Genomic DNA, 24,333 nt, shown 5'->3' on the forward strand with positions numbered 1-24,333 from the left:
ATGCACAGACAATAAAAATGAAGGCATTGGTATTTTATTGAAAAATGATGGTATTAAGTTTTTAGATTGCCAGATTTTAATTCCAGGACGTTGTATGGTTTTAAATCTGGATTTTTTGGGACAGAGAATAAGAATTTTTAATGTTTATGCACCTGCTGAAAAACAAGCACGGATTTTATTTTTAGAGTCTCTTAAATATTTTATGCCTGGGCGTGATTTTACAGTAGTCGCTGGAGATTTTAATTGTATTCGATCTGCCAATGATCGTGAGAGCTCTGCTGAAGTAAGAACTGATGTTACTTCCAATGCTTTAAATCAGATTATACAAGACTTACGTTACATTGATACTGGGCTGATGATTAGCACTGATGACAGATTTACATATATATCGGATAGTGGCCGCTGTAGATCCCGGTTGGATTACATTTTTGTGTCTGAAGGGGTTAAGGTGGTCCGGTGCGATCACGTGATGCTTTCTTTCTCAGACCATAAGATGGTGGTGGCTGAGATTAGTATTAATGAATCCACTAGCTTTGGGAGAGGGCTGTGGAAGCTGAATGTAAGTCTGTTACAGGAAGAGGAAGTAATAGAAGATTTTAAGAAGGAGTTTTTATTTTGTGTGTCAAAGAAACGGAATTTTAAAGATATTTTAGCATGGTGGGACTGGTCCAAAGTCAGATTCGCACAATTTTTTAAGAAGACTTGCATAGAAAAAGCTAAAAAGAAGAGAAAGAAAGAAGCAGACCTAATATCCCAACTAGAGGCGCTATATAAATTTAAAAGTGTTGGGATTGATGTGGAGGTGGAGGTAAAGAAGATAAAAGAAGAGATGAGGAAAGCATTGGTGGAAAGGGGGAAGAATATTGTGTATGCGGCCAAGGTACAGAAGATGGAGGAGGATGAGCAGTGTTCCCGTTTCTTTTTTAAAAAGTGTTTTAAGGCCAAAGGATATTTTAAATCCGTTTTAACTTCCACAGGAGAAGTGACTGGTGATGAAGTGGTGGAAGAGGTCGGTAATTTTTACAAAACACTTTTTAGTAATCAAAGCAGAGCTAGTGAGGCAGAGATGAACGACTATTGTAAGGTTTTAGATAATTGTATTCCTGATAACATGCAAGAATTTTTAAATGGTGACGTTGGTGAAGGGGAGATCAAACAAGCAATAGACAAGATGGCGAAAGGGAAGACGCCAGGAGGAGACGGTCTCCCTGTAGAATTTTATATTGCTTTTTGGGATATTTTAAAAGAAGATTTTACTTATGTCATCCAGCATGTTTTTAATTCAGGACTTTTATCAGAATCAATGAAGAGGGGTATGATTACTCTTATTTTTAAAAAAGGAGACGAAAGGGACATTAAGAATTGGAGACCAATTACGCTTTTAAACGTGGATTATAAAATTATTGCAAAAATAGTGGCATTAAGAATGAGTGAGGTGGTGGGCCACATGGTGGGGGAGTACCAGGTGTGTGCCGTACCAGGGAGGAGAATTACTGATAATTTATTGATTTTAAGAGATATTGTTTACAGTGCTGGTTTTAATAATTCTCCTCTGTTTGTTGAGTCTGTAGATTTTGAAAAAGCGTATGACAAGGTGCCACACAATTTTATGTTTTTAGCGTTAAAACGTCTTGGTGTCCCTGAGTTTTTATTGAGAGTAATCAGAGGTTTTTATCAGGATGTGAGTGCTCAGGTTTTAGTTAATGGCCATTTTAGTCCTGCTTTTAATATTTTATCTGGGGTCCGCCAGGGATGTCCTCTGTCCCCAATTCTTTTTATTTGTGTTATAGAGGCTCTTTTAAAATCCGTGCAAAAAGATAAATGTGTTGATGGTGTTTTTATCCCAGGTAGTGCAGGTATGACAGTGAAATCATTAAGTTATATGGATGATGTGGTTTTTACATGTACATCCCTGGCGGACTTACGTAGAGTCAATTTACATGTTAAATTATTTTGTTGTGTGAGTGGAATGAGTGTAAATTGGAATAAATGTCAGTTATGTAATTTTGGTAAGCAGGAAAAAGTAGTAGTGGATGGGGTGGTGGAAAAAGACAATATTGATGTCCTGGGCATGACCTATGAGAAAGATCTAAAAGCAAGGAAGAGCTATGTGGAGTTGGAGCAGAAGATTGAAAAGAAGTTAAATTTTTGGAAATTACGGAACTTATCTTTTAAAGGAAAAATTTTAATTATTAAGACTGTGATTTTACCGATGCTTTTATACATTGCAATGATTTTTCCACCCAAACCATTGTGGGTTAGAAGAACGACGAGGAAACTTTTTATCTTTTTTTGGGGTTCTAAGATGGAGAAAATGAGAAGAGAAAAGGTTTTAAGTAGTGAGAAATATGGTGGTTTTAATTTTCCGAATGTTGATTTGTTTTTAAAAATGCATTATTTTTTATTGATTTTTAAGACTAGCCAGAACAATAGTAGGACCGCTGACATGTGCAGGTATTTAGCAGGATGGTTGTTTACTAAATGGGGCTGGTGTGAGAAGGATCTGAGTAGACCCATGTCATTTGTTATTCCTACCTTTTATGTGGTCCTTAGGTCCTTCAATGATCAGTATAACCTGAGCTCTTTAGGTAAGCCTGAAAAAGAGAAATTACAGCGAGCCTTGAGAAAAGACGAGAGGTTATATGAAGTACCATTCTGCAATTCTGTACAGTCAGCAAAGGTCTGGAACCTTTTTAATGTTTTTGGTCTCTCTAATAGACAGAGGGATGTGGCGTGGCTGTCCTTGCATGGATGTCTCCCAACACGGGCATTTTTGAATGGACGAGGAATACGTGTGAACGATAAGTGCCCTAGAGAAGGTTGTGTTGGGAGGGAGGACATTTTTCATATTTTTTGGGACTGTTTTTATGCTAAAACGCTTTTATCCCTTTTAGAGAGTTTTTTTAGTGCTGTTACTGGTCTTAGTCATTTTAATTTTCAAAGGATTTTAATTGGTCAAGATTTTAGCAAAGAGACAAGTGCCCGAGTGTGTTGGATTGTTTTTTCAATTTTTAAAGAAGTTTTATGGGATTGTCGTAATTTGCTGGTTTTTAAACATGTTTTTATTTCTCCTATTGAATGCAAAAAACTGTTTTTAGCGAGAGTCTTTGTCGTCTATCTGGTGGAAAAGAAAAGGAATGGAGAAGACAAAGCAGAGGACATTTGGAAATTTTCGCGATGGGGTAACATGTGAGTAATCTTGACCAATTTTGTTTTTTGTGTTTTTGTTTTTTGAATGTTTTTAGTTTTTTTGTTTAGTATTCCTATGATGTTTTTTATGGACTTGGTTGCTGTGATGAGTCATGGTAGGTGACCTGATGGCCATTTGACTGTAGTCCAGAAACTGAGGAGGAAAAAAAAAAAAAAAAAAAAAAAAAAAAAATCTGTTCTTATCAGTTTAATATCTGATACGTCCCCTATCTGGGGACCATATATTAAATGGATTTTTAGAACAGGGAGATGGAAAAAGAGCTTGCTCTGTCCTCTCCAGGCATTGACCTGGTATTGCAGTGCCTCCAGGTTCAGTGCACCCCCTAATGAGTTTGCAAAAAACAGAGCAAAAGAATGAAGAAGGAAACAAGCCGGCTGCACCTGAAACTACTGTTTTGCAAGAAACATCCCTCGAGTGTGTTGTGCGCAGGTGGACCGACCCCGAAAAATTAGCCCGAGTGTGGCTACGAAAAGTTTGTTTGTCCAAGACTTGCTGGCCTCTGTTGCCATGGCAACCAACTGGCAGAGTTGTTTACAACTTGGCTGCCGGGCCAGTGCTGGTGATGTCATCGCGGGACGTGATGTCATCAAGGCTTTGCTGCTATACACAGCTGCCAGCACAACAAGCAGCTCAGTTGCAGCCGGTCAAGCGACCGAGCAGGTAGGTGGAAAGGTAGGTGCAGTTTATTAAACCGTTTCCTTTGGATTTGATTTCCTGTTGGCCGGCCGATGTATCCTGCTGATGCTGCCTGCCTACGGCTCCAGCTGGGAGAATTCACCCTCCATGTTCTTTGATAGATAGATTAGATACATTAGATAGAATAGATAGGATAGATAGGATAGATAGGATAGATTAGATAGATAGATAGATAGATAGATAGATAGATAGATAGATAGATAGATAGATAGATAGATAGGTAGGTAGGTAGGTAGGTAGGTAGGTACTAATAATAAGCTAGCCAGCTAGGCAGCCAGCCACAGAGACAGCCAGCCAGCTACAGAGACAGCCAGCCAAAGAGCTAGCTGCATGTCATGTATGCCAGACAGAGACGGAGACAGAGACAGAGACGTGTATGTCTGCCATCCATCAGGTGGAAGCAGACGCAGTGTGATTGGGGGGTGGAGCTATTCAGATTTGAGAGCAGAAAGGAAGACAGAGGCAGTGCTAGGCAATAGGAGATGCAGTGTGAAAGCACGTCCGGTCCGCCATCTGAGAGGGTGGAGCGCATAATAGGGTATGTATGTCTGGCTTCGCCTTAACAAGAAGGACGTGGTGTCCGAGAAGGGGAGTTTTCGGGAAACCGTTGTGGCCATCGCTTCTCGGCCTTTTGGCTAAGATCAAGTGTAGTATCTGCAGGAGATCTGGTCGAAAGGTGCCTGGGGTACCCGACCTGTCGGCCTTGGAGGATTACCTCCTTGTTGCTATTGGCAGGCGGCTTAGTCCCCAGGCAACGGGAAGCGATCCCACCTACCTGCATCCGCAGGGGAGGTGCACCGAAGGTGGTTTTTTTCGTTGGAGTGACCTTTGAGAATGGAAGCGACAAACGAAGATGGAACGGTGCCGGAGGAAGTCCCAACTTACGCAAAAATCAGAAATGGGATACGTTTTACGGTGAAGGACCCCAGGAAGAAGGAGTTGGGCCTGGATTTTCTAGTAGAAGAAGTTTTCTTTAAGTTGCTGGGTTTGGAGCGGAGCCAAATCTTGGCCTTACTGGAATTCCCAAGGCGGGGAATCTACGATCTGGTGTTAAGCTCGGAAGAGGATCACAGTTATCTTCTGGGTAAGATGGAGAGTGTAAGAAATAATGCAATATTGAATGGTATTGATGTCTCGTCTCATTTTCCGAGGAGAGAAAGATGGATTACAATAAGAATGTACAGTCCATATGTGTCGGAGGAGGAGATTGCGGCCTTTCTGGCGAGATATTGTGAAGAGGTCACGGCAAAAGGGAAAATCCTGAATCGTTACGGTTTGTGGACAATGAAATGGAGGTTCCATGTAAAGTTCAAGGTACTGGAAAATGAAATATTGTGTGTACCCCCAGCAAGGTTTAAGATTGGGGCGGTCAATGGAGACTTGTTTTTCTCAGGGATGGAGATTTTTTGCAGGAAATGCAAACAATACGGTCATATGAAAGAACAATGTACAGTTCTTTTCTGTTCCAAGTGTCAGAAAGAGGGACACATGACTGAGTCATGTGACCAGGTAAAAACCTGTCATCTATGTGGGAGCAAGGAGCATTTGTATGCAGCCTGCCCTGTTAAGAGGAAAAGTGCAAGGGAGCAGGAAGATAGACAAGAAGCCGTTAGGGGCATTGGCAGTTCCCCGCAGGAGGGGAAGAGTAAGGAAGAGACGGAGGGTGTAAGTAGAGGTAAGGACAATCCTCAGCAGGAGGAAGAAATGGACATTTCAATTAGAAGGGTTCCAAAAGTAAGGGAGAAGGTCCCAAGAGATGTGGAGAGTGCTCCTGTAGAGCCGGAAGTTAAAAAGAAAATGGTAAGATCCCTCACGGAAGAGGAACGTAGGGACTATGCAGTAGTCTCACGACACCTTTGGGACCATATAGAATCCATTGATAAGAGGTTTCCGTTAGCATCATTATACGAAAAAGTGGCCTTGCATTTGGAAAGACAGGGGAGGAGGTTTTATGAAACTTATTGTGTACCGCCGGATATTGCGGAAAAAGTAGAAAAGTCTGGATCAAAATCAGTTATTATTATACGGTTATTATCCTATTATGCATACAAAGGAGGTATGAGAGCCTGAGGCTATGGTAAGCTTATTTAATTTTTCTTTGTATAGTAATGTTTAAGTTATTTAGTATTGTATAGTATTAAGGGGTGCGGGGTGTTTGTACTTGTGATGGTTCTTTTAGTTCTTTGGCAGGGAGTTTGTTTTGTTTTTTTTTTAAAGAATAAAAAAAGTGACCATGATGATGAAATGGTTGGAGTAATATCGGAAGATATAAGCAGTTTCTGTTTGTATCGTTTTTTAACCATTCTGAATGGTTTTAAAAAAAAAAAAAAAAAAAAAAAAAAAATCTGTTCTTATAAGTTTAATATATGATACGTCCCCTATCTGGGGACCATATATTAAATGGATTTTTAGAACAGGGAGATGGAAAAAGAGCTTGCTCTGTCCTCTCCAGGCATTGACCTGGTATTGCAGTGCCTCCAGGTTCAGTGCACCCCCTAATGAGTTTGCAAAAAACAGAGCAAAAGAATGAAGAAGGAAACAAGCCGGCTGCACCTGAAACTACTGTGTTGCAAGAAACATCCCTCGAGTGTGTTGTGCGCAGGTGGACCGACCCCGAAAAATTAGCCCGAGTGTGGCTACGAAAAGTTTGTTTGTCCAAGACTTGCTGGCCTCTGTTGCCATGGCAACCAACTGGCAGAGTTGTTTACAACTTGGCTGCCGGGCCAGTGCTGGTGATGTCATCGCGGGACGTGATGTCATCAAGGCTTTGCTGCTATACACAGCTGCCAGCACAACAAGCAGCTCAGTTGCAGCCGGTCAAGCGACCGAGCAGGTAGGTGGAAAGGTAGGTGCAGTTTATTAAACCGTTTCCTTTGGATTTGATTTCCTGGTGGCCGGCCGATGTATCCTGCTGATGCTGCCTGCCTACGGCTCCAGCTGGGAGAATTCACCCTCCATGTTCTTTGATAGATAGATTAGATACATTAGATAGAATAGATAGGATAGATAGGATAGATTAGATAGATAGATAGATAGATAGATAGATAGATAGATAGATAGATAGATAGATAGATAGGTAGGTAGGTAGGTAGGTACTAATAATAAGCTAGCCAGCTAGGCAGCCAGCCACAGAGACAGCCAGCCAGCTACAGAGACAGCCAGCCAAAGAGCTAGCTGCATGTCATGTATGCCAGACAGAGACGGAGACAGAGACAGAGACGTGTATGTCTGCCATCCATCAGGTGGAAGCAGACGCAGTGTGATTGGGGGGTGGAGCTATTCAGATTTGAGAGCAGAAAGGAAGACAGAGGCAGTGCTAGGCAATAGGAGATGCAGTGTGAAAGCACGTCCGGTCCGCCATCTGAGAGGGTGGAGCGCATAATAGGGTATGTATGTCTGGCTTCGCCTTAACAAGAAGGACGTGGTGTCCGAGAAGGGGAGTTTTCGGGAAACCGTTGTGGCCATCGCTTCTCGGCCTTTTGGCTAAGATCAAGTGTAGTATCTGTTCTTATCAGTTTAATATCTGATACGTCCCCTATCTGGGGACCATATATTAAATGGATTTTTAGAACAGGGAGATGGAAAAAGAGCTTGCTCTGTCCTCTCCAGGCATTGACCTGGTATTGCAGTGCCTCCAGGTTCAGTGCACCCCCTAATGAGTTTGCAAAAAACAGAGCAAAAGAATGAAGAAGGAAACAAGCCGGCTGCACCTGAAACTACTGTTTTGCAAGAAACATCCCTCGAGTGTGTTGTGCGCAGGTGGACCGACCCCGAAAAATTAGCCCGAGTGTGGCTACGAAAAGTTTGTTTGTCCAAGACTTGCTGGCCTCTGTTGCCATGGCAACCAACTGGCAGAGTTGTTTACAACTTGGCTGCCGGGCCAGTGCTGGTGATGTCATCGCGGGACGTGATGTCATCAAGGCTTTGCTGCTATACACAGCTGCCAGCACAACAAGCAGCTCAGTTGCAGCCGGTCAAGCGACCGAGCAGGTAGGTGGAAAGGTAGGTGCAGTTTATTAAACCGTTTCCTTTGGATTTGATTTCCTGGTGGCCGGCCGATGTATCCTGCTGATGCTGCCTGCCTACGGCTCCAGCTGGGAGAATTCACCCTCCATGTTCTTTGATAGATAGATTAGATACATTAGATAGAATAGATAGGATAGATAGGATAGATTAGATAGATAGATAGATAGATAGATAGATAGATAGATAGGTAGGTAGGTAGGTAGGTAGGTAGGTACTAATAATAAGCTAGCCAGCTAGGCAGCCAGCCACAGAGACAGCCAGCCAGCTACAGAGACAGCCAGCCAAAGAGCTAGCTGCATGTCATGTATGCCAGACAGAGACGGAGACAGAGACAGAGACGTGTATGTCTGCCATCCATCAGGTGGAAGCAGACGCAGTGTGATTGGGGGGTGGAGCTATTCAGATTTGAGAGCAGAAAGGAAGACAGAGGCAGTGCTAGGCAATAGGAGATGCAGTGTGAAAGCACGTCCGGTCCGCCATCTGAGAGGGTGGAGCGCATAATAGGGTATGTATGTCTGGCTTCGCCTTAACAAGAAGGACGTGGTGTCCGAGAAGGGGAGTTTTCGGGAAACCGTTGTGGCCATCGCTTCTCGGCCTTTTGGCTAAGATCAAGTGTAGTATCTGTTCTTATCAGTTTAATATCTGATACGTCCCCTATCTGGGGACCATATATTAAATGGATTTTTAGAACAGGGAGATGGAAAAAGAGCTTGCTCTGTCCTCTCCAGGCATTGACCTGGTATTGCAGTGCCTCCAGGTTCAGTGCACCCCCTAATGAGTTTGCAAAAAACAGAGCAAAAGAATGAAGAAGGAAACAAGCCGGCTGCACCTGAAACTACTGTTTTGCAAGAAACATCCCTCGAGTGTGTTGTGCGCAGGTGGACCGACCCCGAAAAATTAGCCCGAGTGTGGCTACGAAAAGTTTGTTTGTCCAAGACTTGCTGGCCTCTGTTGCCATGGCAACCAACTGGCAGAGTTGTTTACAACTTGGCTGCCGGGCCAGTGCTGGTGATGTCATCGCGGGACGTGATGTCATCAAGGCTTTGCTGCTATACACAGCTGCCAGCACAACAAGCAGCTCAGTTGCAGCCGGTCAAGCGACCGAGCAGGTAGGTGGAAAGGTAGGTGCAGTTTATTAAACCGTTTCCTTTGGATTTGATTTCCTGGTGGCCGGCCGATGTATCCTGCTGATGCTGCCTGCCTACGGCTCCAGCTGGGAGAATTCACCCTCCATGTTCTTTGATAGATAGATTAGATACATTAGATAGAATAGATAGGATAGATAGGATAGATTAGATAGATAGATAGATAGATAGATAGATAGATAGATAGATAGATAGATAGATAGGTAGGTAGGTAGGTACTAATAATAAGCTAGCCAGCTAGGCAGCCAGCCACAGAGACAGCCAGCCAGCTACAGAGACAGCCAGCCAAAGAGCTAGCTGCATGTCATGTATGCCAGACAGAGACGGAGACAGAGACAGAGACGTGTATGTCTGCCATCCATCAGGTGGAAGCAGACGCAGTGTGATTGGGGGGTGGAGCTATTCAGATTTGAGAGCAGAAAGGAAGACAGAGGCAGTGCTAGGCAATAGGAGATGCAGTGTGAAAGCACGTCCGGTCCGCCATCTGAGAGGGTGGAGCGCATAATAGGGTATGTATGTCTGGCTTCGCCTTAACAAGAAGGACGTGGTGTCCGAGAAGGGGAGTTTTCGGGAAACCGTTGTGGCCATCGCTTCTCGGCCTTTTGGCTAAGATCAAGTGTAGTATCTGTTCTTATCAGTTTAATATCTGATACGTCCCCTATCTGGGGACCATATATTAAATGGATTTTTAGAACAGGGAGATGGAAAAAGAGCTTGCTCTGTCCTCTCCAGGCATTGACCTGGTATTGCAGTGCCTCCAGGTTCAGTGCACCCCCTAATGAGTTTGCAAAAAACAGAGCAAAAGAATGAAGAAGGAAACAAGCCGGCTGCACCTGAAACTACTGTTTTGCAAGAAACATCCCTCGAGTGTGTTGTGCGCAGGTGGACCGACCCCGAAAAATTAGCCCGAGTGTGGCTACGAAAAGTTTGTTTGTCCAAGACTTGCTGGCCTCTGTTGCCATGGCAACCAACTGGCAGAGTTGTTTACAACTTGGCTGCCGGGCCAGTGCTGGTGATGTCATCGCGGGACGTGATGTCATCAAGGCTTTGCTGCTATACACAGCTGCCAGCACAACAAGCAGCTCAGTTGCAGCCGGTCAAGCGACCGAGCAGGTAGGTGGAAAGGTAGGTGCAGTTTATTAAACCGTTTCCTTTGGATTTGATTTCCTGGTGGCCGGCCGATGTATCCTGCTGATGCTGCCTGCCTACGGCTCCAGCTGGGAGAATTCACCCTCCATGTTCTTTGATAGATAGATTAGATACATTAGATAGAATAGATAGGATAGATAGGATAGATTAGATAGATAGATAGATAGATAGATAGATAGATAGATAGATAGATAGGTAGGTAGGTAGGTAGGTAGGTACTAATAATAAGCTAGCCAGCTAGGCAGCCAGCCACAGAGACAGCCAGCCAGCTACAGAGACAGCCAGCCAAAGAGCTAGCTGCATGTCATGTATGCCAGACAGAGACGGAGACAGAGACAGAGACGTGTATGTCTGCCATCCATCAGGTGGAAGCAGACGCAGTGTGATTGGGGGGTGGAGCTATTCAGATTTGAGAGCAGAAAGGAAGACAGAGGCAGTGCTAGGCAATAGGAGATGCAGTGTGAAAGCACGTCCGGTCCGCCATCTGAGAGGGTGGAGCGCATAATAGGGTATGTATGTCTGGCTTCGCCTTAACAAGAAGGACGTGGTGTCCGAGAAGGGGAGTTTTCGGGAAACCGTTGTGGCCATCGCTTCTCGGCCTTTTGGCTAAGATCAAGTGTAGTATCTTGTCTTACTGAACTGCCTTGACTTGACGGCTCAGGTCCTGGGGTACCCCCTGCACTCGGCCTTTGGGCATCGGCGATTTAATTCGTCTTAAGCTCACTGCAGCTATTGGGTGTAGGGCTATTCCCCAGGAACGAGAGTGAACCTTCCTCTCGGCCTGCTGCTCGATTGTCCTGTGCCCGACGGTTTGACCGGAGAACCACTTCGATCCCGCCTGCCGACGAACGATCGACGAAGACGCCCCGGAACCCCGAGAAGGACGACGCTGAACCCCGAAGAAGCCGGCGACGAGGATTTGCATCTCTCCGCCCCCTTCGACGAGGATCTGCATAGCTCCGCCCACCAGGAAAGAGCTCGACCGGGAGAAGCGATGGCCTCTTCAGCACCAGCACCGGAGATGAAGAAGACCCAGCAGAAGGAAGCGAGGAAGAGCCAGGAGGCCCGGGTCGTGGATGCCTCTTCCTCTGCCGCCCCAGCTCAGCCGACGACCAGCAAGGCTGCGGATCCAGGCGTCCCTACACTGCGGCCCTGGATGCGCACTACGGTGGCCATGCGACTGAAGAAGGTGGATGGTAGAGAGCCGGACATGTCTGAGGATGTGTTCGCTAAGAAGATGGTCCTGGACCAGGGTTTCTCCAAGGCTGAAACCCTCAGCATTTTCTTCTTCACGGGGATCTTCTATGTGACATTTGCCTCCTTCAACACCTGCAGGAGGTACTGGGAGGCGGTAAAGGCAGCGAGGCCCGAATCCCCTTTCTCTCGCTTTGTAAGCAACTGCTTAATCCAAAGGGAGGAGAGGCGGGTGACGGTTTCAATCCTTAACCCGTACATCCCAGGCAAGGACATCGCCACATTCCTTGCAAGGTACTGCACAGTGGTCAAGGAACCCTCCAAGATCCTGAGCAGCCTTGGATTCTGGACTGGCAAGTGGTCGGTGGTCGTGAGGCTCAACAGGGATGAGTCATCGGACGACGGTTTCCAGCACCTGCCTCAGGCTTTCTCTTTGGGTGACGCTCCAGGCTTCATCTATTACCCGGATATGCCGCAGATCTGCAGGAGATGCAGCAAGAAGGGTCATCAGGCGAAGGACTGCAGCGAAGATTCCTGTAGAGTCTGCCGAGTGCCGGGGCATGGGACCAAGGACTGTCCGAAGGCAAAAACCTGCAACCTCTGCGGCCATGCGGACCACAGCTACAGGGCCTGCCCCCAGAGGGAAAAGAGAACGTGGGCATCCGTGGTTGCCAAAGCTCCGACCGGCCAGCAGCCGGCCGTAGCCCAAGCAGCGCAGAAGCCCAAGGAGAAGGAGAAGAAGAAGAAGGAGGGTAAGAGGACGACGGCCCCTAACCCTCCCCCCACCCCCGCCCTCCCTACCCCTTCCCCCTCCCCTCCTTCCCCCCCTCCCCCCTCTCCCTCCCCGCCCACCCCCACTGAGGAATCCCTCCCCTATCCCATTGCCTCAGTGGGTCCCCTGTCCCCCGCCCCTACCCCCACCCTCCCACCCCACTCCCCCAACCCAGCAGCACTAACCTTTCCTCCCGCTGCTGTGGTTCTCTCCTTGGAGGATTTTCCCCCTCTTGTCCCCACAGTGGTTCCCGACAGGAAGAGGAAAGTGAGGGACAGCCCATCGGCTGAGACCTCCAAGAAAAAGATCATCGAGGTCTGCGAAGATGACCTCCCGGAGGAAAGCGACATGGATCAGGTGGTGGAGAATCTGGTCGACGAACCGGAGGCTTTCGACTTCGAGGACGTCCCAGAGAATGCACACCTGAAAGAGGCGCTGGAGGAGTGCATACGGGAATGGGTCGGGCCGGCGGGCCCCGAAGAAGAGGATCCGCCCGACCGGAGTGGTATCGTATGAGTCTGTGACTAACCCTTTTCTTTTCTCCCCATGGCTAATCTTTCCATCTTTAGCTTAAATGTGCGGAGTATGAGAGATAGGTCTAGATTCCAGACAGTTCTTTCGTTTTTAAATGCTCAGTTGTGCGATGTGTATATGTTGCAGGAATGTGCTCTGTCCTCTTCTAGGTCCTACAACCATCTGGCCAGGCAGTGGTCCCACGGTCCCTCCTACTGGTCCGGCGGGGGCGACTGTAAGTCCGCAGGGGTCGCCATCCTGATCAGGGGAGGCAACTTTACACTTGATTCTGTTCAGGAGCTTGTCTGTGGCAGATTGCTAATTGCAGACGGCTCTTGGGCGGGGGAGCCCGTAAGGCTCATCAATGTGTATGCCTCTCCTGAGAAGGGTGCGCGTCTGGAACTATTCCAGGCCCTGCGGGCCCAGCTCGCAACCTCCAGGGCTGTAGTGTTGGGTGGGGACTTCAACTGCCCCATTGAAGCGGACGGACGCAGTTCTGGGACATCTGTCAAGTTGGATGTCACATCCAAACTGCTCATCGAGATGGTGACTGAAGCATCCTTGCAGGACGTTGTTGGGTCCATCGGGAACGGCTCTGTTAATTATACATGGAGCCGCCCCGATGGCTCGCTCCGTTCTCGGATTGACTTTGTGTTTGCCTCTCGAGCAGTCAGGCAGACTAGGCACTCTATGGTTCCCTGCTTCTTCTCTGACCACAGGGCCATTCTGTTTCAAGGGGTTCTGGGCCATGGTTTCCCATCTGGCCCAGGCTCTTGGAAGCTGAATTGTGCTCTACTGGCTCAGGAGGAGGTTCTGGAGGAGCTTAGAGAGGCCTACATCGTATGGCGCAACGATAAATGTATGTTTGAGCGTGTTAGTGATTGGTGGGAATTTGTTAAGGTTCAATTTCGCAGTTTCTTTCAGGCCAAGAGTCGTCAACAGGCGTGCGGAAGAAAGAGGGACTTCAGGAGGCTGCAGCGCGAGCTGCGGTCACTGCAAGACCTTCTCCGGTGCGGCTGGGACGTGAAGGAGGAGCTGGAGGAGACCAAAAAGAGCTTGCAAAGGCACTTTGAGGAGGAATCCAAGCGAATCGTCTTCCGTTCCAAGGTGGAGAACCTGGAGAAGGGTGAGAAATGTAACTCGTTCTTTTTCAGGAAACTCCACGCCGGCCACACGCCCCTGACTGAGCTGCGGGATGAGACCGGAAGTTTGCGGAAGGGCAAAGAGGACGTGATGGGGGTTGTCACTAGCTTCTACCGCAGCCTCTACGCCCCGAAGACCACCGACTCCGAAGTGGCCGACGAGTTCCTGTCAGGTATCACTAACGTTGTTGATCCCGCAGGTGCGTCGGCCATGGACGCCCCCTTGACGGTGGGGGAGCTGCTCTCTGCCGCTAAATCCTTTAGGCCTGGCAGGACCCCGGGCAGTGATGGTCTCCCAGCGGAGCTCTATGTAGCGCTGGGGGATCTCATTTGCCCGGACCTGTTGGAGCTGTACGAGGAGATGGTGGTGGAGGGCAGAATGCCTCCGTCGTTGAGGGAGGGTATGATCACGATCCTGTATAAGCGGAAGGGGGAGAGATGTGACTTGAAAAATTGGCGTCCCATCTCTCTCTTGAACGTGGACTACAAGATCCTCGCCAAGGTGCTGGCCAACCGGCTGAAGAAGGTCATCGGTCAGGTCGTCCATCTGGACCAGACCTGTGGCATTCCCGGCCGCAGGATCGCAGACAGCCTCGCCCTAGTGAGGGACACGGTCCATTACATCCAAAGCCGCCGTGCACACGCGGCCCTGGTCAGCCTCGATCAGGAGAAGGCTTTCGACCGGGTCTCTCACGAGTTCATGGGCAGGGCACTGCGTAGGTTAGGACTTGGTGATATGTTTTGTCGTTTTGTTAACATTATGTATTTTGATATTTTCAGCAGGGTACTGGTGAACGGCTGGAAGACTGACCCCTTTCCGGTTCTTTCTGGGGTCAGACAAGGCTGCCCTCTCTCACCTCTCCTTTTTGTTTGTGTTATAGAATCCTTCGCGGAGGCTATACGGCAGAACGGAGAGATCAGAGGGATCACCGTACCCGGACCCGATCGACACGAGGTCAAGTGCTCGCTGTACATGGACGACGTGACCGTCTTCTGCGCTGACCAGCGTTCGGTGACCGCACTCGTCCAGACCTGCGAGAAGTTCGGAAAGGCTTCAGGGGCAAAGGTCAACTGCGGGAAGTCGGAGGCTATGCTCTTCGGGGAGTGGCACCTGGCTTCCTCCGCCCCCTTCCCGTTTACCATCAAACCGGACTTCATCAAGATCCTTGGAGTCTGGTTCGGAAAGGAAGGCGCGGCCCTCAAGTCCTGGGAAGAGCGATTGGCTAAGGTCAATACGAAGATCGGGCTGTGGAGCCTCAGACACCTCACCATTGAGGGCAAAGCATTGGTCCTGAGGAACGAAGTTCTGCCTGTGCTCCAGTACACCGCACAGGCCTGGCCCCCCCATGTCACCGTCTGCAGGGCCATCACCAGGACCGTGTTTCGTTTCATCTGGGGCTCCAAAATGGACAGAGTGAAGCGCTCCGTGATGTACAAGGAACCCCGCAAGGGCGGAAAAGGTGTTCCGGATATCCCTACCTTGCTGCGGGCAGCCTTCGTATGTGACTGTGTGCGGAGGACTCTGCAACAGAAGAATGGCTCTGCGGGCAGGTCCATGTCTCGCCTGTTCCTCCTCCCCCTCTGGAGGGGTCTGAGCTGGGACAAGTGGGACAGCTCCATCCCTTACAACTGGCACACTCCCTGGTTCTACGGGGGCGTCGTCAAGTTTGTGAGGGAACACCAACTGGAGGGACTCAAGCCCGACTTGTGGAAGCCAAAAACTGTCCACAAGCTCATCAGAGCACAGGACTCTATGGAGCTCGTTCCAGGGCTCGCTGCGGCCACCGCAGAGACTGTATGGACAAATGTGGCTTCGACAAAGCTGACCAACGGGCACAAGGACTTGTCTTGGATGGCCATTCAGGGGGGACTGCCTTTGAGGTCATTCATGCATGCTCGCAACCTGTGCAAAACGCGGTACTGCCCCCGGTGCCCCTTCGTGGAGGAAACATCTTCGCACCTCTTTTGGCAGTGTCCGTTTGCTCAGGGCCTGTTGGACGCCCTGGAACTTGAACTCAGTGACTGTGTGCCCAGGAACAGGCTAACGCACTGCGCGGTGCTGTACGGCCTGTTCCCTGGGAATTTCGGCGATGAGGCAACCCGGGAGGCCTGGCGCCTTATGAACTGTTTTAAGGACGCTATATGGCTTGCCAGGAACCGCCTCATTCTGAAGAAGGAGAGGATGTCCTTTCTGGACTGCCGCAGGCTGGTCCACAGCCTGCTCAGAGACTATTCCATCATGGACAGATCGGACCAGGAAGAAGAGGATTGATACCCCTCTCCTTCCCCCTCTCCCCTTGTGTTGTGTTGTCTTTCAATAAAGCTTCGGGCCTGTGATTTCCCCTCCCTACCCCCCTCTCTCCCACCCCCCTTACCCCATCACTTGTCTGTATTGCTTTATTGTTTGTTGTTTTAGGATTGTTAAGGTATGCTGGAATGTTAGTGTAGCGGGTGGTATGATGTATAGCGTAGGGAGCCTGTGCTGTATGTTGTACCATGGTGCTGAGTATGTAGTGTCTTATTTATTGAACTGTGCTGCGTCACAGTTTATGTATGCCTGACGACGACTGATTGTAATAAAGATATTTTCAATCAAAAAAAAATCTGTTCTTATCAGTTTAATATCTGATACGTCCCCTATCTGGGGACCATATATTAAATGGATTTTTAGAACAGGGAGATGGAAAAAGAGCTTGCTCTGTCCTCTCCAGGCATTGACCTGGTATTGCAGTGCCTCCAGGTTCAGTGCACCCCCTAATGAGTTTGCAAAAAACAGAGCAAAAGAATGAAGAAGGAAACAAGCCGGCTGCACCTGAAACTACTGTTTTGCAAGAAACATCCCTCGAGTGTGTTGTGCGCAGGTGGACCGACCCCGAAAAATTAGCCCGAGTGTGGCTACGAAAAGTTTGTTTGTCCAAGACTTGCTGGCCTCTGTTGCCATGGCAACCAACTGGCAGAGTTGTTTACAACTTGGCTGCCGGGCCAGTGCTGGTGATGTCATCGCGGGACGTGATGTCATCAAGGCTTTGCTGCTATACACAGCTGCCAGCACAACAAGCAGCTCAGTTGCAGCCGGTCAAGCGACCGAGCAGGTAGGTGGAAAGGTAGGTGCAGTTTATTAAACCGTTTCCTTTGGATTTGATTTCCTGGTGGCCGGCCGATGTATCCTGCTGATGCTGCCTGCCTACGGCTCCAGCTGGGAGAATTCACCCTCCATGTTCTTTGATAGATAGATTAGATACATTAGATAGAATAGATAGGATAGATAGGATAGATTAGATAGATAGATAGATAGATAGATAGATAGATAGATAGATAGATAGATAGGTAGGTAGGTAGGTAGGTAGGTAGGTACTAATAATAAGCTAGCCAGCTAGGCAGCCAGCCACAGAGACAGCCAGCCAGCTACAGAGACAGCCAGCCAAAGAGCTAGCTGCATGTCATGTATGCCAGACAGAGACGGAGACAGAGACAGAGACGTGTATGTCTGCCATCCATCAGGTGGAAGCAGACGCAGTGTGATTGGGGGGTGGAGCTATTCAGATTTGAGAGCAGAAAGGAAGACAGAGGCAGTGCTAGGCAATAGGAGATGCAGTGTGAAAGCACGTCCGGTCCGCCATCTGAGAGGGTGGAGCGCATAATAGGGTATGTATGTCTGGCTTCGCCTTAACAAGAAGGACGTGGTGTCCGAGAAGGGGAGTTTTCGGGAAACCGTTGTGGCCATCGCTTCTCGGCCTTTTGGCTAAGATCAAGTGTAGTATCTACAGGAGATCTGGTCAGAAGGTGCCTGGGGTACCCGACCTGTCGGCCTTGGAGGATTACCTCCTTGCTGCTATAGGCAGGCGGCTTAGTCCCCAGGCAACGGGAAGCGATCCCACCTACCTGCATCTGCAGGGGAGGTGCACCGTGGGTTTATCGTTGGAGTGATTAAAAAATGGACGTGACTAATGAAGATGGAACGATGCCGGATGAAGTCCCAGCCTATGCCAGGATAAGAAACGGAGTTCGTTTTACGCTGAAGGATGCCAGAAAGAAAGAATTGGGCCTTGCGTTTTTGGTGGAGGAAGTTCTCTTTAAACTCTTGGGCCTGCAGCGGAGCCAAATCTTGGCCTTGCTGGAGTTCCCGAAGCGAGGGATCTATGATTTGGTGCTAAGTTCTGAAGAGGATCACAATAATCTCCTGGGTAAGCTGGAATGTGTTAGGAATAATGATATTCTGCATGGCATTGATATTGCTTCTCATTTTCCGAGGAGGGAAAGACTGGTCACTATCAGGATGTATAGTCCATACGTATCAGAAGAGGAGATATCCGTGTTCTTGAGAAGATATTGCGAGGATGTCGGGGCGAAAGGAAAAGTCTTGAATCAGTTTGGATTATGGACCATGAAATGGAAATTTTTGGTAAGATTCAAGATGTTGGAAGATGGGAAGTTATGTGTCCCCCCAGGACGTTTTAGGATTGGATCTGTCAATGGTGATCTGTTTTTTTCTGGGATGGAGTCTTTTTGCAGGAAATGCAGACAGTACGGACATACTAAGGAAAATTGTACAGTTTCCTTTTGCTCAAGGTGTCAAAAAGAAGGTCACTTAGTAGAATCGTGTGATCAGAAAAAGGCTTGTCACCTGTGTGGGAGCATGGAACATCTATATGCGTCCTGCCCGGTTAAAAAGAAAGTAGTAAGGGAGCAAGAAGATAAGCAGGAAGCCACTGGAAGCACTGGTGATTCCCCGCAAGGGAAGAAAAGTAAGAGAGAGACAGAGGGTGCAAGTGGAGGCAAGTCCCCCCAACAGGAGGAAGAAGAAGATATTGCCATTCAAAGAGCACCCAAAGTAATGTCTAGAGAGGCAGAGTTAAGGAGGAGGATGGGAAGGTGTCTTACAGAAGAGGAACGGAGGGACTACATGTTAATTTCACCGGAATTGTGGGATCATATAGACTCTGTAGATAGTAAATTTCCTTTAAACCAGTTATATAATAAAGTGGCTACGCATTGGGATAAGCAGGGGAGTAGGTTTCTCGAGACCTATAAAGTCCCCCCGGATATTGTGGAAAGAATAACGGAGTCTGAGTCAAAAACAGGTATTTTGTTACATTTATTATCCTTTTTTGCTTTCAAGGGAGGCATGAGACTTTGAGGCGTTTGAAGTAAATTTAGTTTTTTTTACTTATTATAGATATGGGTAAGTTTTATTTAATATTGTCAAATAGCTTTATATGTTTGTTGATTTTTTGAGTGAAATGACCATGATGATGAGATGGTTGGAGTATTGAAAAGGATGTGAGCAGGTTTTCCTGTTTATATCGATTTTAAACCATTCTGAATGGTAAAAAAAAAAAAAAAAAAAAAAAAAAAAAAAAAAAAAAAAAAAATCTGTTCTTATCAGTTTAATATCTGATACGTCCCCTATCTGGGGACCATATATTAAATGGATTTTTAGAACAGGGAGATGGAAAAAGAGCTTGCTCTGTCCTCTCCAGGCATTGACCTGGTATTGCAGTGCCTCCAGGTTCAGTGCACCCCCTAATGAGTTTGCAAAAAACAGAGCAAAAGAATGAAGAAGGAAACAAGCCGGCTGCACCTGAAACTACTGTTTTGCAAGAAACATCCCTCGAGTGTGTTGTGCGCAGGTGGACCGACCCCGAAAAATTAGCCCGAGTGTGGCTACGAAAAGTTTGTTTGTCCAAGACTTGCTGGCCTCTGTTGCCATGGCAACCAACTGGCAGAGTTGTTTACAACTTGGCTGCCGGGCCAGTGCTGGTGATGTCATCGCGGGACGTGATGTCATCAAGGCTTTGCTGCTATACACAGCTGCCAGCACAACAAGCAGCTCAGTTGCAGCCGGTCAAGCGACCGAGCAGGTAGGTGGAAAGGTAGGTGCAGTTTATTAAACCGTTTCCTTTGGATTTGATTTCCTGGTGGCCGGCCGATGTATCCTGCTGATGCTGCCTGCCTACGGCTCCAGCTGGGAGAATTCACCCTCCATGTTCTTTGATAGATAGATTAGATACATTAGATAGAATAGATAGGATAGATAGGATAGATTAGATAGATAGATAGATAGATAGATAGATAGATAGATAGATAGATAGATAGGTAGGTAGGTAGGTAGGTAGGTACTAATAATAAGCTAGCCAGCTAGGCAGCCAGCCACAGAGACAGCCAGCCAGCTACAGAGACAGCCAGCCAAAGAGCTAGCTGCATGTCATGTATGCCAGACAGAGACGGAGACAGAGACAGAGACGTGTATGTCTGCCATCCATCAGGTGGAAGCAGACGCAGTGTGATTGGGGGGTGGAGCTATTCAGATTTGAGAGCAGAAAGGAAGACAGAGGCAGTGCTAGGCAATAGGAGATGCAGTGTGAAAGCACGTCCGGTCCGCCATCTGAGAGGGTGGAGCGCATAATAGGGTATGTATGTCTGGCTTCGCCTTAACAAGAAGGACGTGGTGTCCGAGAAGGGGAGTTTTCGGGAAACCGTTGTGGCCATCGCTTCTCGGCCTTTTGGCTAAGACCAAGTGTTGGTCTGGTTGAAGGGTGTCGGAAGCTTAGCTCCCATTGGGGGCGGCTGAAGACTAGAGAGAGCGATCGCAGCCATGGGCGTCAAGGTGCGCTATGCCGGGACCGGGGAACCTCGGGTCAAGAACGGATTCAGGATTGATGTGGAAGCCGGGAAGGAGGAGCACTTCAGTTTGAAGGTATTGGTGAATGATGTTTTGTATCATACCCTGAATGTAAAGCGCGAAAGTATTTTGTGCCTACAAGATCCTAAGAAAGGAACTTTTGTGTTGGTCTTTACCGCTGCTGCATATTGTCACCAATTGTACCGCATGCTCCAGGAGAAATCTGCTGAGTCCGTTTTAGATGGCCTAACCTTTACGGTTTTATACAGCAGGGGAGAAGTGCCGCTTGTGGTCTTTATGTATAACCCCCATGTACCACAGGAAGACATTGTGGCCTTTTTGCGAAGACATTGTGCGGCTGTTAGCTTCTCTCACAGGGTCCAAAACAGTGAATCCTTGTGGACGGGAAAATATAAGTTTTTCGTAATTTTCCATGAAGACCCAGAGAGTCCTGGTGGGATTCGCTATCCTCCCTTGAATTTTGCCATTGGAAGGGACAGAGGATATTTGTTCTTTCCCAATGCACCCAGATTTTGTCGTAAATGTAAGAATTTTGGGCATATGCAAGAGGATTGTAAAGCCACAGAGACAAAATGTGGACGGTGTCATCAGGGAGGGCACTTGGCTGGACAGTGTACAAACGCAATTGTCTGCAATGTGTGTGGTGGTGAAGGTCATGTTTTCAAGGATTGTGAATTGCGCACAAGAAGGCGTTATGCAGAGGTGGTGGGTTCTGGCCAAGAAAGGCCTCAGAGTGAGCAGCGTGTGGAGGTGGAGGAGACTGTGCAGATGGAGGTGTCCCCGGTGGAGAGTGAAATCTCTCATGAAGCCAGTGTGCAAGGAGAGGGGGAGGTGGAAGGCACGGGGCCTGAAACTCCCACTCTCTCCTGGAGTGAAAGCCCGGCAGAGTTGGAAAGTGGAGGTGGTGGCCAGGGGGATTTTTCCTCTACAAGGCCTTTGGAGGAAGCCCTGGACTTGGCGCCCAAAAGGGCGAGAGTTTTGCTTTCGCCGTCTAGTGAAGGTGATGTAAGTCCTGGTCGGGACGCTGTTTATCCGGTGTCAACTATTCCAACGGATGTTCCTTTTTTAGAAGGAGTAGGGACATTGGCCTTTACATCAGGTTGCCGGTGTCCCGGAGAAGAAGGATGAGAGAGAGATGGGGCGTCTATAGTCCACTTGCGCTCCGAGTGAAAACATGGTGGCCGAAGTTGCATGTCATGTCCTATCCGTGAATGTGAGGCAGATAAAAACTAAGGCCCGAAGAGCTGCAGTCCTGGACTATGTCAGAGGTCTGGGAGCTGATATTGTCTGTCTGCAGGAGTGTGGCATTGTGGACTCTTTGGGGGACCAGGACTGGCCTTATGGGCAGTATGTTTGGTCCGGTTCTAATAAGAACAAAAATGATGGTGTGGGGATTTTGTTGGGTAGTAGGGAAGTCAAGTTAGAGAGTTATATTGTGGTGGAGGTGGGAAGGTGTGTTATGGCGGTGGTGGTTTATAAGGGTTGTAAGATAAGGATTTGTAATGTGTATGCTCCTACGGCAAAAGAGGAAAGGGCAAGTCTGTTTGAAAAACTGTGTCTGTTTTTGCCAGGGAGAATTCCAGTAATTTTGGCGGGAGATTTGAATTGTGTCACAGAGGGTGCTGGGCTGGATATCACTGGGCGAAGGGTTAATCACTTGATTGCTGATTTTCTTTTGGTTGATGCAGCTGTGAGTAAATTGGGAAAGTCACCACCTGCGACGTATAGAGCTGACAGGGGAGGTGTGGAATCTAGGATAGATTATATCCTCGCTTCAAAAAATTTGGAATGCTTGTCTTTTTTTCAGCAGGCAGTTCCGTTTTCGGACCATGATTATTTGAAAGCTGTATTTGCATGTGGAATAAAAGGAGTGTGTGGTAAAGGTGTATGGAAGCTGAATGTTAAGTTACTTGAGGAGATGAAAGCTATGGATGAGTTCAAGTGTGCTTATAGGGGATGGCAGGGTAGGAAGCATGAATATGATTGTATCTTAGAGTGGTGGGATTGGATGAAAGGTGAGTGTAAGAAATTTTTTAGGAAATGGGGATATAAAAAGGCGGCTATTTTGAGGAACAAATATAGAGAGTTAAGTGTGAGGATTGATTGGTTGCATAAATTAAGTATGAATGGGGTGGAGGTGAAAGATCTGTTGGAGGATGCAAAGAGTGAAATGAAGAAAATGATGGAGCAAAAGGGTAAAGAGATTATTTATAGGTCAAAAGTAGAGCATCTGGATATGAATGAGAAATGTACAAGTTTTTTCTTTAAGAAAGTGTGTGGGAGGAGGAATGATATGGATAAGGTGGTTAATAAGGAAGGAGAGTGTGTGGTGGGTGAAGAGGTTATAAGAGAAGTGGAAAGTTTCTATGGTGAATTATATGAACACAAGTGGATTGATGAGGGTTTGGTAGGTGAGGTACTAAATGGTCTGGAGAGTAAGCTTAGGGAGAGTGATGGTGAATTGTTGTGTGAGGAGCTGACTGAGGAGGAAGTAAGAAGTGCAGTGATGAGTGCAAAGAAAAATAAAACGCCAGGGAAAGATGGGATTCCAATTGAATTGTATGTGAAGGCATGGGAGATTATGGGTAAGGATATGTGTGAGGTGTGTCAGTATATGTGGAAAAATGATGTTTTGAGTGCTTCAATGAAAGAAGGAGTGGTAGTTTTGATATACAAGAAAGGGGATAAAATGTGCTTGGGGAATTGGAGACCTATTACTTTGTTGAATGCGGACTATAAGGTTTTTAGTAAGATTGTGTGCGGGCGTATGCGGGAGGTAATTGATCAGGTGATTGGTGTGGATCAGGTGTGTGCGATTCCTGGGAGAAGTATGACTGATAACTTGTTTTTGTTGAGGGATTTGTTTGGTGATAGTATGGATAGAAAGCAGAAGTGTATGGTGTTGGCTGTGGACTTTGAAAAGGCGTTTGATCGTGTATCGCATGATTTTATGTTTAGAGTGTTGGAGAGAATGGGTTTTCCAAAGAAGTTTGTGGATGTAGTGAGAAGTTTGTATGCAGATGTGACAAGCGAGGTGTTGATAAATGGGGTGTTGAGTAGTAAGGTGAGAGTGAGGTCGGGGGTCAGGCAAGGTTGCCCTATGTCCCCGATATTGTTTGTAAGTGTGATTGAGCCTTTGTTGTGTGGTATAAGGGGTGACAAACTGATGAGAGGATTATTGATACCGGGGAGTGCTGGTAAGAATGTGAAGGTGCTGGGTTATATGGATGATATTGTGGTGGTGAGTGATAATATGGCTAGCATGAACAGGGCAAAATTGTGGTTAGATTTTTTCTGTGGGGCGTCTGCGTTTAAAGTTAATTGGAATAAGTGTGTCTTTAAGTGTTTTGGGGATAAGGAGGTAAGGATGGATGGGGTGGAATGCGAAGTGGGTGCAATCAAAATTTTAGGGATCCAGTTTAATGATGATTTGAAAGGGAATGAAAGTTGGAATGAGTGCGGGACTCGGATTGAACGAAAGCTGAATTTTTGGAGGACGCGTGAGCTGACTTTAGTGGGGAAGGTGCTGGTTGTGAAAGCGGTTATTTTACCTATTGTGTTGTTTTGTGCGAATGTGTTTCCGTTTGCGGTGAGAAACGTGAAAAAGGCGGAGAAAATGTGTTTTACTTTTTTGTGGGGTAGTAGAATGGAGAAATTGAAAAGGGAATATGTGTATAAGTCATGTGTGCATGGGGGATTGGGGTTTCCGAATTTTCAGGTTTTCTTAGGGCTTAGCTATATTAAAATTTTGATTGTGTTGTTGGGGAAAGGGAATAAGGCTGGATGTATGGTACGGTATATGGCTGGATGGATGTTGTATGGGCTAAAATGGATAGAATGGG

The 24,333-nt window shown here is 47.3% G+C and overlaps 3 non-coding genes and 7 pseudogenes across 3 annotated transcripts; all 10 read left to right on the top strand.

The window, feature by feature from the left end:
- Positions 1–3,317: 3,317 nt before the first annotated feature.
- LOC138773612 (U2 spliceosomal RNA) lies at positions 3,318–3,535 on the top strand (annotated as a pseudogene).
- Positions 3,536–4,522: 987 nt separating this feature from the next.
- LOC138773696 (U2 spliceosomal RNA) lies at positions 4,523–4,661 on the top strand (annotated as a pseudogene).
- Positions 4,662–6,194: 1,533 nt separating this feature from the next.
- LOC138773633 (U2 spliceosomal RNA) lies at positions 6,195–6,404 on the top strand (annotated as a pseudogene).
- Positions 6,405–7,370: 966 nt separating this feature from the next.
- LOC138773317 (U2 spliceosomal RNA) lies at positions 7,371–7,561 on the top strand. The gene has a single exon (XR_011360024.1). It is a non-coding gene; the product is annotated as a U2 spliceosomal RNA (small nuclear RNA).
- A 954-nt stretch (positions 7,562–8,515) lies between these two features.
- LOC138773318 (U2 spliceosomal RNA) lies at positions 8,516–8,706 on the top strand. The gene has a single exon (XR_011360025.1). It is a non-coding gene; the product is annotated as a U2 spliceosomal RNA (small nuclear RNA).
- A 958-nt stretch (positions 8,707–9,664) lies between these two features.
- LOC138773320 (U2 spliceosomal RNA) lies at positions 9,665–9,855 on the top strand. The gene has a single exon (XR_011360027.1). It is a non-coding gene; the product is annotated as a U2 spliceosomal RNA (small nuclear RNA).
- Positions 9,856–10,813: 958 nt separating this feature from the next.
- Positions 10,814–10,956, top strand: LOC138773676 (U2 spliceosomal RNA; annotated as a pseudogene).
- Positions 10,957–16,430: 5,474 nt separating this feature from the next.
- Positions 16,431–16,604, top strand: LOC138773489 (U2 spliceosomal RNA; annotated as a pseudogene).
- Positions 16,605–17,570: 966 nt separating this feature from the next.
- On the top strand, positions 17,571–17,709 carry LOC138773140 (U2 spliceosomal RNA; annotated as a pseudogene).
- Positions 17,710–19,150: 1,441 nt separating this feature from the next.
- Positions 19,151–19,373, top strand: LOC138773615 (U2 spliceosomal RNA; annotated as a pseudogene).
- The last annotated feature ends 4,960 nt before the right edge of the window (positions 19,374–24,333 follow it).

Source organism: Dendropsophus ebraccatus, chromosome 14 (genome assembly GCF_027789765.1).
Source record: "Dendropsophus ebraccatus isolate aDenEbr1 chromosome 14, aDenEbr1.pat, whole genome shotgun sequence".
NCBI lineage: Eukaryota > Metazoa > Chordata > Amphibia > Anura > Hylidae > Dendropsophus > Dendropsophus ebraccatus.